Source organism: Pectinophora gossypiella, unplaced genomic scaffold, assembly GCF_024362695.1.
Source record: "Pectinophora gossypiella unplaced genomic scaffold, ilPecGoss1.1 Pgos_47, whole genome shotgun sequence".
NCBI lineage: Eukaryota > Metazoa > Arthropoda > Insecta > Lepidoptera > Gelechiidae > Pectinophora > Pectinophora gossypiella.
The window spans coordinates 352,533-362,576 of NW_026063257.1; the positions used below are offsets into that span (position 1 = coordinate 352,533).

Genomic DNA, 10,044 nt, shown 5'->3' on the forward strand with positions numbered 1-10,044 from the left:
CATTACAAAGATCATAAGGTGGTGGTGGACGTCCTGAGATAAAAGGGCCTCACTCAGCACAAGTCGCGGCGTGAACCACGACGCTGGTATTATGTGGACCCTGTTGGGTGAGGCACGAACGTCGTGTTCCATAAATATACGTTAATATTCGTACATAGATTAAATATTACCAAATTACTTAAAATAGAATGTAGGTGTACATAATATATTTCATATATTTATCACAAAAACGTATACATAAATGCTTAAGTTAGTATTATAATAGTAATTAATGCAAGCGGATATAGTGCGTACTATAGTTGGTTTCGTAACCTGATATAAACAAATACGAATGCATAGAACATAATAAGTAGGAAATATTATGTAAGTATGTGTATTGTGTAGTCTGTTTGTGTTAGTATCTATCGCGCGCGCAGCTCCTCGAGTCAGCTCGGCCGGCAAAGTACCTAGTCCAATTTCTGCCAGTATAATACTTATTGATATGATATTTTTCCCATTCGACCGTCGCGCCTCCGAACAGGCACGACGCATTCCGAAGAAAAAGAAACGAAATTATAATAAATTGTAATAAAATTGCACATTAAATCAAATAATAGTGAATAATAGTAAAGCAAAAATACATATTTAAATAGGAGACAACAAATTTCGTCAAATGCTGAACAACATCCATAAACATTTATACAAAAAAAGTGCAACGGGTATAAGTAACGAGCCGTCATCGCATTCAAGGTTAAATTGAAAACCCCGATAAACCTTCCACGAGGTAAGTGTTTTCTCCTTAAAGTACCTACCCACAACATTACCTAACTTGTATGGGTATACGTACCTACCTACTTTTTTTTTGTTGATTGAGGGACAGTATAATGAAGCCTATGTGTGCGATTATTTTCCAGATCACGCAAATATCACCCGACGGAAAGCATAATTGTTATTATGACAATGGTTGCGGCGCCGCATCCAGCCCGCTGGGAGGACTCCGCCGCGCTACCGTGTTGAAACCAATGAGGTAAACAAACTTTATTGGTATTTGATGTATATTTATTAGTTTAGTAGTTGCATATCTAGGAGATAGCATTTGTACTTTGATTTAAAGCTGTGAATTGTTTTCAGACTACGAAACGGCGGCGGCAAATCGTTCCAGCACTTGGATGCGGCGAAACTGAAACTGCCACGAAAAGCGGTGGTGCGGTGACGAGGTATTGCGAGTGAGTAGTACGACGCACGGGTCCTGGCAGCAGTCACGTCGCGGGACCATACTAGTTTGTCCGCAAGATATGGCGGTAATTTAAATTTAACTACTCCGAACATCAGCGTTGCAAAATGATACTGTCTGCGATATTTCATTTTTAAGATTTTAGCCTTGTTTATGTAAGGTGTTACGTGTGTGCGGGGAGGTATTTTGAAGCAGAATCTAGCGCAAGCATTCTGTACTCTTTGAACTAGTTTTTGTGAGCGCGCTAGCAGCCGAGGCCCATACACAGCGTCCATATAATTGAACTTAGATAAAACTAAAGAGTCGCATAGTTTAATTCGAATGGGAGTGCTTAAATATTCTCGAATTTGGTACATTACTTTTAATCTGTAAAAACAGTTGCTAGCAGTGTTCGTAATGTGCTTTTCAAAAAGTAACTCCTCGTCCATTAGCAACCCTAGGTTTCGCGATTCAGACACTCGCTGTACCACCTCGCCTCGAATACTAATGTTCAACCCTTGACGCGTAATACTCTCTATCTGTTGTCTAGAACCCAAGACCATATACTTCGTTTTATTTCCGTTAAGCATTAGGGTGTTCGCTTCTGCCCAAGCTGCTACACGTTCCAAGTCCTCTTCTAGTCGCTTTACTGCCAGACGGGTATCACATGGCTTACACGAAGTATAAACCTGTATATCGTCGGCGTAAACGTGAAATTTGCAATTTTTTATTTCTTTCATCACATCGGCGCTGTAGATGATGAACAGAAGAGGACCCAATATTGACCCTTGAGGAACTCCCCTACTAACGGTTTTAGTGATAGACCTAACTGAGGAACCGTCCTCGTTGCATAGTTCAACAAACTGCGCTCGATGATCAAAATAGCTGCTAAACCAGTTTATGCTATCCACGCTAAATCCATAATAATGTAACTTTGATAGTAGTATTGGCACATTTATACAATCAAAAGCCCTGGAGAAGTCTAGTAATGCTAATAAAGTCCCTTGGCCATCGTCACGTGTAGCCAGTATGTCATCAACAACCTGCAGCAAGGCAGTTGTGGTGCTGTACCCCTTCCTGAAACCTGATTGCACGCCCGGTAGAATGTCATTTTTTTCTAAGAATGTTATAAGCTGTGAGGCAACAGCTTTTTCTAATATTTTGGATATACAGGGTAGGATACTAATCGGGCGCAAGTCTTTCAGTTCGGTAGCATTCGAAGTTTTTGGTATTGGCCTAACCAATGCTTTCTGCCACATAGCTGGATAAGTATTTGTACGAATGGAGCAATTGATTATATCAGTAATTATATACAGGGTTTCAGGCAGGACAAGCAGAAGCATGTCAAGCGAAATACCATCAACTCCGACAGCTTTTGCTTTAATGGTGCGAACTATCTTCATAATATCACTTTCTGAGACCCTGCTCAAAGTAAATGTGTTGGATATACACCGATGACATTCAAAGAAAGTTAACTGTGAGATCTTGACATTTATGTTGCCGGGAACATTTAAAAAATAATTATTTATCTCGTCTGGGTCTTTAAAAACATTTGCTGGAAATTCTGGTCTACTTTTTATTCTAACATTTTTTTTAATATGCATCCACAGACTGCGCGAGTCATTTTCTGTGGAGTTGATATAATGTTCGAAGTATGACCGCTTCTCCCTATACAATGCCTCACTCACTACCTTTTTTAAATCTTTATAGAAAGTTTTATGACTATCCTGTTTACTAAGTCGTGCTCTAGTATGTGCCTCGTCTCGCTTTTTCATCATTTGCCTTATGTTGTACGTTATCCATGGGTATTGTTCGTACCTAACAACCTTAGTTTTGAGAGGTGCGTGGACATCGAACAAATGCAAAATCGTATCAACGTATATAGTAACCATATCGTTTACATTGGACAGTGAGCTAATATAGCTCCAATTTAAAGATGACAGGTCCTCATTAAACATTTCTAAGTCAATGTCTTTTAAATATCTTCGCGTAACTCGAACGGGCGACGGTTTGTATTTGGGAATATTTATTAGACATGTTACGAATGCATGTCTTCCCAGGTCAGGGACATAGTCAACACCAACAGAGCTCCCCTTTACATCCGTGCAGACTACGTCGATTAGTGTCTCACTGTGGCATGTGAAATGTGTTGGTTCAGTAACAAGTTGTTCCAAATTAAAACACGCAAGAAAGTTATTGAATTTCTTAACACTGCCGTCGCGATCAACGGCGTCCAGCGTATCAATGTTAAAGTCGCCAAGGAGTGTAGTATGGTCAGCCCACGAAAACGCAGACATAGACTCGGATAGGGCCTCCAAGAATAGGTCTACTGTCACCCACTGCGGGCGGTACGCGGTGCCTATAACGATTTTATATATCAATTAATCGTTTCGAGCTTAAATCGACTATCAGACCAAAGTGGCTTATAAAATCGGCTCCTAAAATTGGTTGACTGACATCAGCTATTAAAAAATTCCATCTGAATGCTCGCCTTAAATTAATATCAAGCAACAAAGAACATGTGCCGTAGGTATTAATTTTTGTGCCGTTCGCGGCGTACAAAGAGAGCTTATTCTCGGTATTAATGCTAGTACGTTCTGCTAACTTAACTGGAATAACGGAAATATTTGCTCCCGTATCTACTAGGAAACTAAGTTTGCTATTCCTATCGGTGATACTTAAGCGACGGTTGTTAATACCATCCATGCAGTTTACCGTCTTTGTCCGCACGGCATCTAGTTTTCCTGCCGCTTCTGTGCCCAGGAGCATGGCTGACGACACTTCTGCGCCTCGTCCTTGAACCGGTAATGGTAATAGCAGTACGGTCGGTCTCTCTTGTGTGCACTGGAACTTCTGCCGTTACGACTCACACTGCGGGACCTCTGGTTGGATCGTTGATTCTTCCTTCCACCGTGTCTCCACTTCCTAATCTCCGCTATTTCCAAAGACAGTTTGGCTACCGCGTCGGCTAAACTGCTGGAGTCGCTCGATGATGTTACAGCTGCTACTTCTAGTGGTCTGCTCGTTTCCATGACCTTGTCGGCTACTTCCGCTAGCTTTTCCCCGTCTGTCAATGACGTAGCTGCTAACACGGTACGCACGGCAACCGGTAGATGATTCTGCCACAATTCAATTCAATTCAATTCAAAACAATTTATTTCGGATAATACATCCATAATTTGTTAGTAACAATGCACTTACTTACTAGGTTAGTTAACAATCAAATTAATTATTAAAGTGTTAGTGACAATGAAACTTAATTCTATGTTAGTAGTACAACACCTATATATAACACCCTATCATTATTTATCATAGGCACCAGAATCAGGCATTATTAGTGCCTTCATCCAGTGCCTAACCATAGGGCAGTCAACCGTATCCGTAATGCTATTCAGGAGGACGCTGCCGCTGCCCCGTACCCGCCGCACCAGTGAGGCTATTCGCTTTCTCACGATGGCATCGAAGCCATCTGTCCGTGCCTCGGCAAACATACCCGATGCACTGCAGTAGCGTGGCAACCCCAGCATCACCCTGTACGCATTATTGTATTGGACACGCAGTGCCCTGTATGCCTTCCGCGTATAGTTGGTCCACAGGCTGCAAGTGTAAAATGACTGGCAATACGCCTTGAATAGCGTGATTTTAACTGGCCTTGAACATCTTGCAAACCTACGAGCCAACATATTGCATCGGACAGCCAGGGCTCTGCGTTCCCTATCCATGTCCAGATCGTCCTTGAGAGTACTCGTGACCCAGTGCCCCAGGTATTTAAATTGCGAAACATTCTTAAGAGGAGTGCCATTCAAATATATAGGTGGCACTTCCCTAACGATCTTCTTTCCCGATTTAAAAACCATCAACTCACTTTTATTCGCATTATACCTAAGGCCATGAGCCTCCGCGTACTGCTCACAAATATTCAGGAGCCTTCTGAGAGCACAGACTGATGGGGTCAGCAGTACCATGTCGTCCGCGTAGCTAATGTTGTTGACAAAGTGACCATCAATTGAGCATCCAACGTTGGCACCGCTAAGATCACGAATCAGTCGGTCCATGTAGAGGTTGAAGAGTTTCGGTGAGGTCAACCCTCCCTGCCTCACACCACACTCCAACCCATAATCGTCCGACAGTGCCCCCGCCCATCGTACATTGTTAGTCTGTTTACTATACCAGTACCGGAAAACCGATACAAGTTCCTCTGGGAGATCAGTCTCCCCGCGTAATTTTTCCCACAGCTTATCATAGGACACCAAATCGAAAGCCTTCGAGAGGTCCAGGAAGCACGCGTATACCGGCGTGCCTCTCTCCGTGTAGTATCGAACTGTGTGCTTGAGGCACAGAACTGCGGTCTCGGTAGACATCCCGGGTCTAAATCCGAACTGTGCATCATGTAGATCAAGATGTCTACTTAGGTAACTATCAAGCACACCGTCCAACACCTTAGCTGTTATTGTGGCTAACGATATGGGCCTATAATTATTCATGTCGGACGCGTCTCCAGTCTTGTTTTTCAGAATTGGAACAACGAGCGTCTTCATTAAGGGTTCCGGCAAATAGGAGTGACCTATGCAAAATGAAAAAAGCATTGCGAGTACTCTAGGTAAGTGAACACCTGCATACTGCAGGTGCTCAATGCTAAGATGGTCGTGTCCTGGTGATTTGCCCCGTTTCATACCTTTAATTACCGACGCCACGTCTTTCGCAATTATCTTTACATAGGGCTTTTCATACTGATGCCCGTTGGTGTGTAACGATACAGACGCACCCAGGGGAGACTGAACTCTGAAATGCTCCCTAAATATGTTTGCAATTTTCACGGGTTCATTAGCTCCTGCAACACTAACTGGAAGGCTCGGCTTTGGATTAAGTTTCCTTGTTTCCTTCCAAAATCTACTAAAATTCTTCTCTGAGTGATGTGAGGCTAAGATATCCATTTTAATTTTATCTTTGTTTTTCACCACTTCAGCTTAGCCTTGAATACTTTTTTAGCCTCTACCATTCTAATATAGATAGCTCCACTTTTTGGTTTACCATGCCATACCCAGTTTAAAAAACAAAACCGAGCCTCCTCGTGTGACTCTCTGACATGTTTATTCCACCCCGTAACGTAACACTTACGTGTAGTCCGTCGTTTACATTCATTCCGACTACTTACCGCAGATGAACATAAAGCAGAGAGAACATCGTTATACAATTGATCTATGACTGCCCTATGGTGTAAATTATTGCACATATAATCACAACATTGACCCAACTCTGATGGAAAATCAATGTGTTTAAGTTTATTGGCACACATTCTAGTATAACAGTCTATTTCACAAGAATTTCTCTCGCCCCATAACACCTTGCTAAAACTATTTACATTAACTGTGGTCTTTGGCAACACTATATCTATATTACATGTTATTTCTAATGGATGGTGATCAGACCAATACACACCGTAATGCACTTTCACATCAACAACTGAGGGCCAGGCCGCTTCAGTAACGACGCAGTGGTCCAACCAGCTGACAGTACCATGTACATCACTCACAAAAGTATACGCACCAGAGTCCAGGCCGAGAAAATTACAGTCTGCGCACACCCATCGCTGTTCCTCGCAAAACTTAAATAACTCACGGCCAAAAAGCTTCGTAGGGCTTGCATTAAAATCACCGAGCATAAAAACAGATTCAACATTATTACTCTCGATAATGGCATATATTTCGCACAAGCAATCCATAAATTCAGCTAGGTTTTGCTCCGTGTGTTATGCGGTGGAAGCAAAACTAAGCTTTTTAAAAACTAACTTAAATTTATTACACAAGAAATAGAAGAAATAGATGTTAACAGTCAGAAATTCGGGATAAGAGTGAGTCAGGATACAGGAACGTCTGGTTTTTATAGGAAGGGATGTTTACATAGGAACTTATTTATTAATGATACTTAGGACAAAGTTCTGTGGGAATAACATACAAAATTACTAAATGACATGCTTATCTCTAATTACTAATCTATAGGTTTACATGCTTATCTCTAATTACTAATGTATAGGGTCATAATGTCCATAATATAACACCTCCCCCCTTAGAACAAAGATTGGATTCTTGTACCCAATTTTTGAGGGTTTGATGAGACGCCCTCGTCTTCATCCTCCGACATGCAGGAAGTAGAATTTGGTGATGTGCTCGAAGAGGTCGTCAGAGGTAGAGAAATTCGGTGACTATGGTTTGAGCGCCCAAAGCAGTTATTGAATATTTTGATGCACCCGCCGTGATGTTCGTCAGAGCGTCGTTGGTTCTTAAATAATGAGAGCAGGCGCCACGGACAACATTTCCACAGGAAATAGCCACCCATGATTATTCCCATGACGTAGGTGAACCATGAGATATAGGAAGAATGTTTGGTTATGAATGTTGTTTCATTGTCTTTTAAACTCTGTGAATATCGTTTTAATTCATCCTTGATAGTATGGAGTGAATCCAAAGGAATATTGTTTAGCTTGATTTTCAGCAATTCTGGTGGTTCCGCATATTCAAGTTTTTCCCGCTCACAGTCTTCTTTGATATTTACAGTAATGATCGGATGTGTAATATTCGTAGTTATGTCTTCGTTTGCTGATAAGGTTACAAATGCTGTATACAATTTGCTACCGGAATTGATTGAGAGGATACCAACTCCTTCGATTTCGTGATGCGTAGTTTGGTCTCCGCATTGTAGAACACATGGAGTTTTGCGTTGAAGAATATATAGCCATCGATTATTTTTCAGGGGCTGGAAATTGTTGATGTGTGCAGCAAAAGTAGTAACTTCACAAATGTCGGGGCGTTGTATGCTGCTGCTTAGAAATATTGCCATCTCGCAGGTGGGGCGCGTGTTGTAGTTGTAGACAGGAAGTTTATGGCATACGGTTCTGTCAGGTGCATATGCCTTACAATTTTCCAGCGAATTGAATGTGACGTACTGTTGTCGGGTTACGCTCGTGGCCAGGTAAGTTTGCTCAGGAAGGATAGTAGAGTACACAGAGGAATTAGGATGTGGGATAGGAACGGAAAATAAGTGGTAAATAGTAAATTTATTATTATCAATGAGAGGAAATTCTAAAATATATACTATTTTATTCATGTATATGTAAGGAACATACGGACAAACAGACAGACAAACAGACAGACAGACAGACAAAAATTTTACTGATTGCATTTTTGGCATCAGTATCGACCACTTATCACCCCCTGATAGTTATTTTGAAAAAATATTTAATGTACAGAATTGACCTCTCTACAGATTTATTATAAGTATAGATAAGGCTGTATAATACGTTTGAATTCTCGATGATCTATAAATCCTTCACTCCAATATGTTTTACGATTTTTTTCGAGCCATGTAACTTGTTTTTTTTCTTCCCTTGTTAGAGTATTATACGAGTATGGAGGTTTAATCAAAAAAGTTTGCGTATAATCACTGGTTGCTATAACGAGCTCCTTTATTATGAAGTTATTTCTAAGATCCTTAAAACTTTGAACATCAACGATTATTGTTTGCGAATTCATGATATTTTTTTAACCACCCCACAGAGCGGTTTATATTCAACTATGCAATCGTTCAAAATTAAGCAATATGACGAAGTTAGATCTGGTATTTCGGTATTGGTTTCTATTTCCACTCGCACATTTACTAGAGATCCAGACTTCAAATTATCAACCTGTCTCGAACAATCTATCACAAATAACGGAGCTATTTCTTTAAATTATTTTGCACTTAATAATGGTTCTGTTCGGCGTCCATAATAAGACTGTTAAAACCTCGCGTATTGTTCGTATAATAAAGCTATATTATTGTTTGAAAAATTGACATTTAAATTTTCATAAGGGAAATAAGTAGAATTTAGGTATACTTTAACATCACGTAAATTGCAATGGTCGAATCGAGACATGTCTGCGTCACCATTATTTTTTCTATTAGTTTGCAAACCAATTATGACGTATCTAGGTTTTTCGATTTGTGATGAAGTTTTAATTGACCACGTATGTTTTGTAGTTTTTTGTAAAGTAGGATATTCATAAAGGTCCCAATTTCTAAAAGCTAATTGGACTGGTCTATCCCTTTCTAAATGTTTCAATAAATTTATTTTTTCTTTATCGGAAACTTTCACGTGTGGCACACGCCATACTATTTTATTTATCTGAATATCGTTAACAATCTCTCCAGTATTTAATTTTAATGCATTAAGATTAGTATTACTACGTAACAAAATATGTTCATGTCTGCAATTAATGATAATTTTCTTATAGTCCTCTGCAAAACCTAGTATATTACAGAGGGGAATAGAAGCAGACAAAATACCTGAATTTATATTTTTTGTGCCATTAATATCCCACCCCCACACTTTAGACATGTTTGATTCACACTCATTCATAGATAATAAAGATTTTATAGTAGTGGTTACGCCAGCATTTTTTATTCTATCTATTTCGATACCATTCAGTTCATATCGAATATCTTGAAAAAAATAAAGTAATGGATTGTTTGTAAACTGAACAGACGAAGCTATTTCTTTCGAATCTCTCTTGCCGACGAGCACTTTTCCCTCTAGATAAAGAGTGCTGGCTGATGGTAAAACATATAAATCTTGCTGGTTGATCGGGATGCGTATTTCATCGTTCCTGTTAAAACTTGTCACATACGGTTTATAAGAATGAAACTCAATACCGTCAATGCTGTTGTCGTAAGTAGGTGTAGATGATATATCTAAAATATTCATTTTTTCAAACCAATTTTTTTAAGGAAATTTATATTTTCAGCAGATAAATTATTACACTTCTTAGATGTTCTTTTGTTGATGCCTCGAGAATAACTGGTATTTTTAATTGAAG

At 39.9% G+C, this 10,044-nt stretch overlaps 1 long non-coding RNA gene across 1 annotated transcript; it reads left to right on the forward strand.

The window, feature by feature from the left end:
* Nucleotides 1-381: 381 nt before the first annotated feature.
* LOC126381357 (uncharacterized) lies at nt 382-1,452 on the forward strand. The gene is made up of 3 exons (XR_007568775.1): nt 382-763; nt 894-1,006; nt 1,111-1,452. It is a non-coding gene; the product is annotated as an uncharacterized LOC126381357 (long non-coding RNA).
* The last annotated feature ends 8,592 nt before the right edge of the window (nt 1,453-10,044 follow it).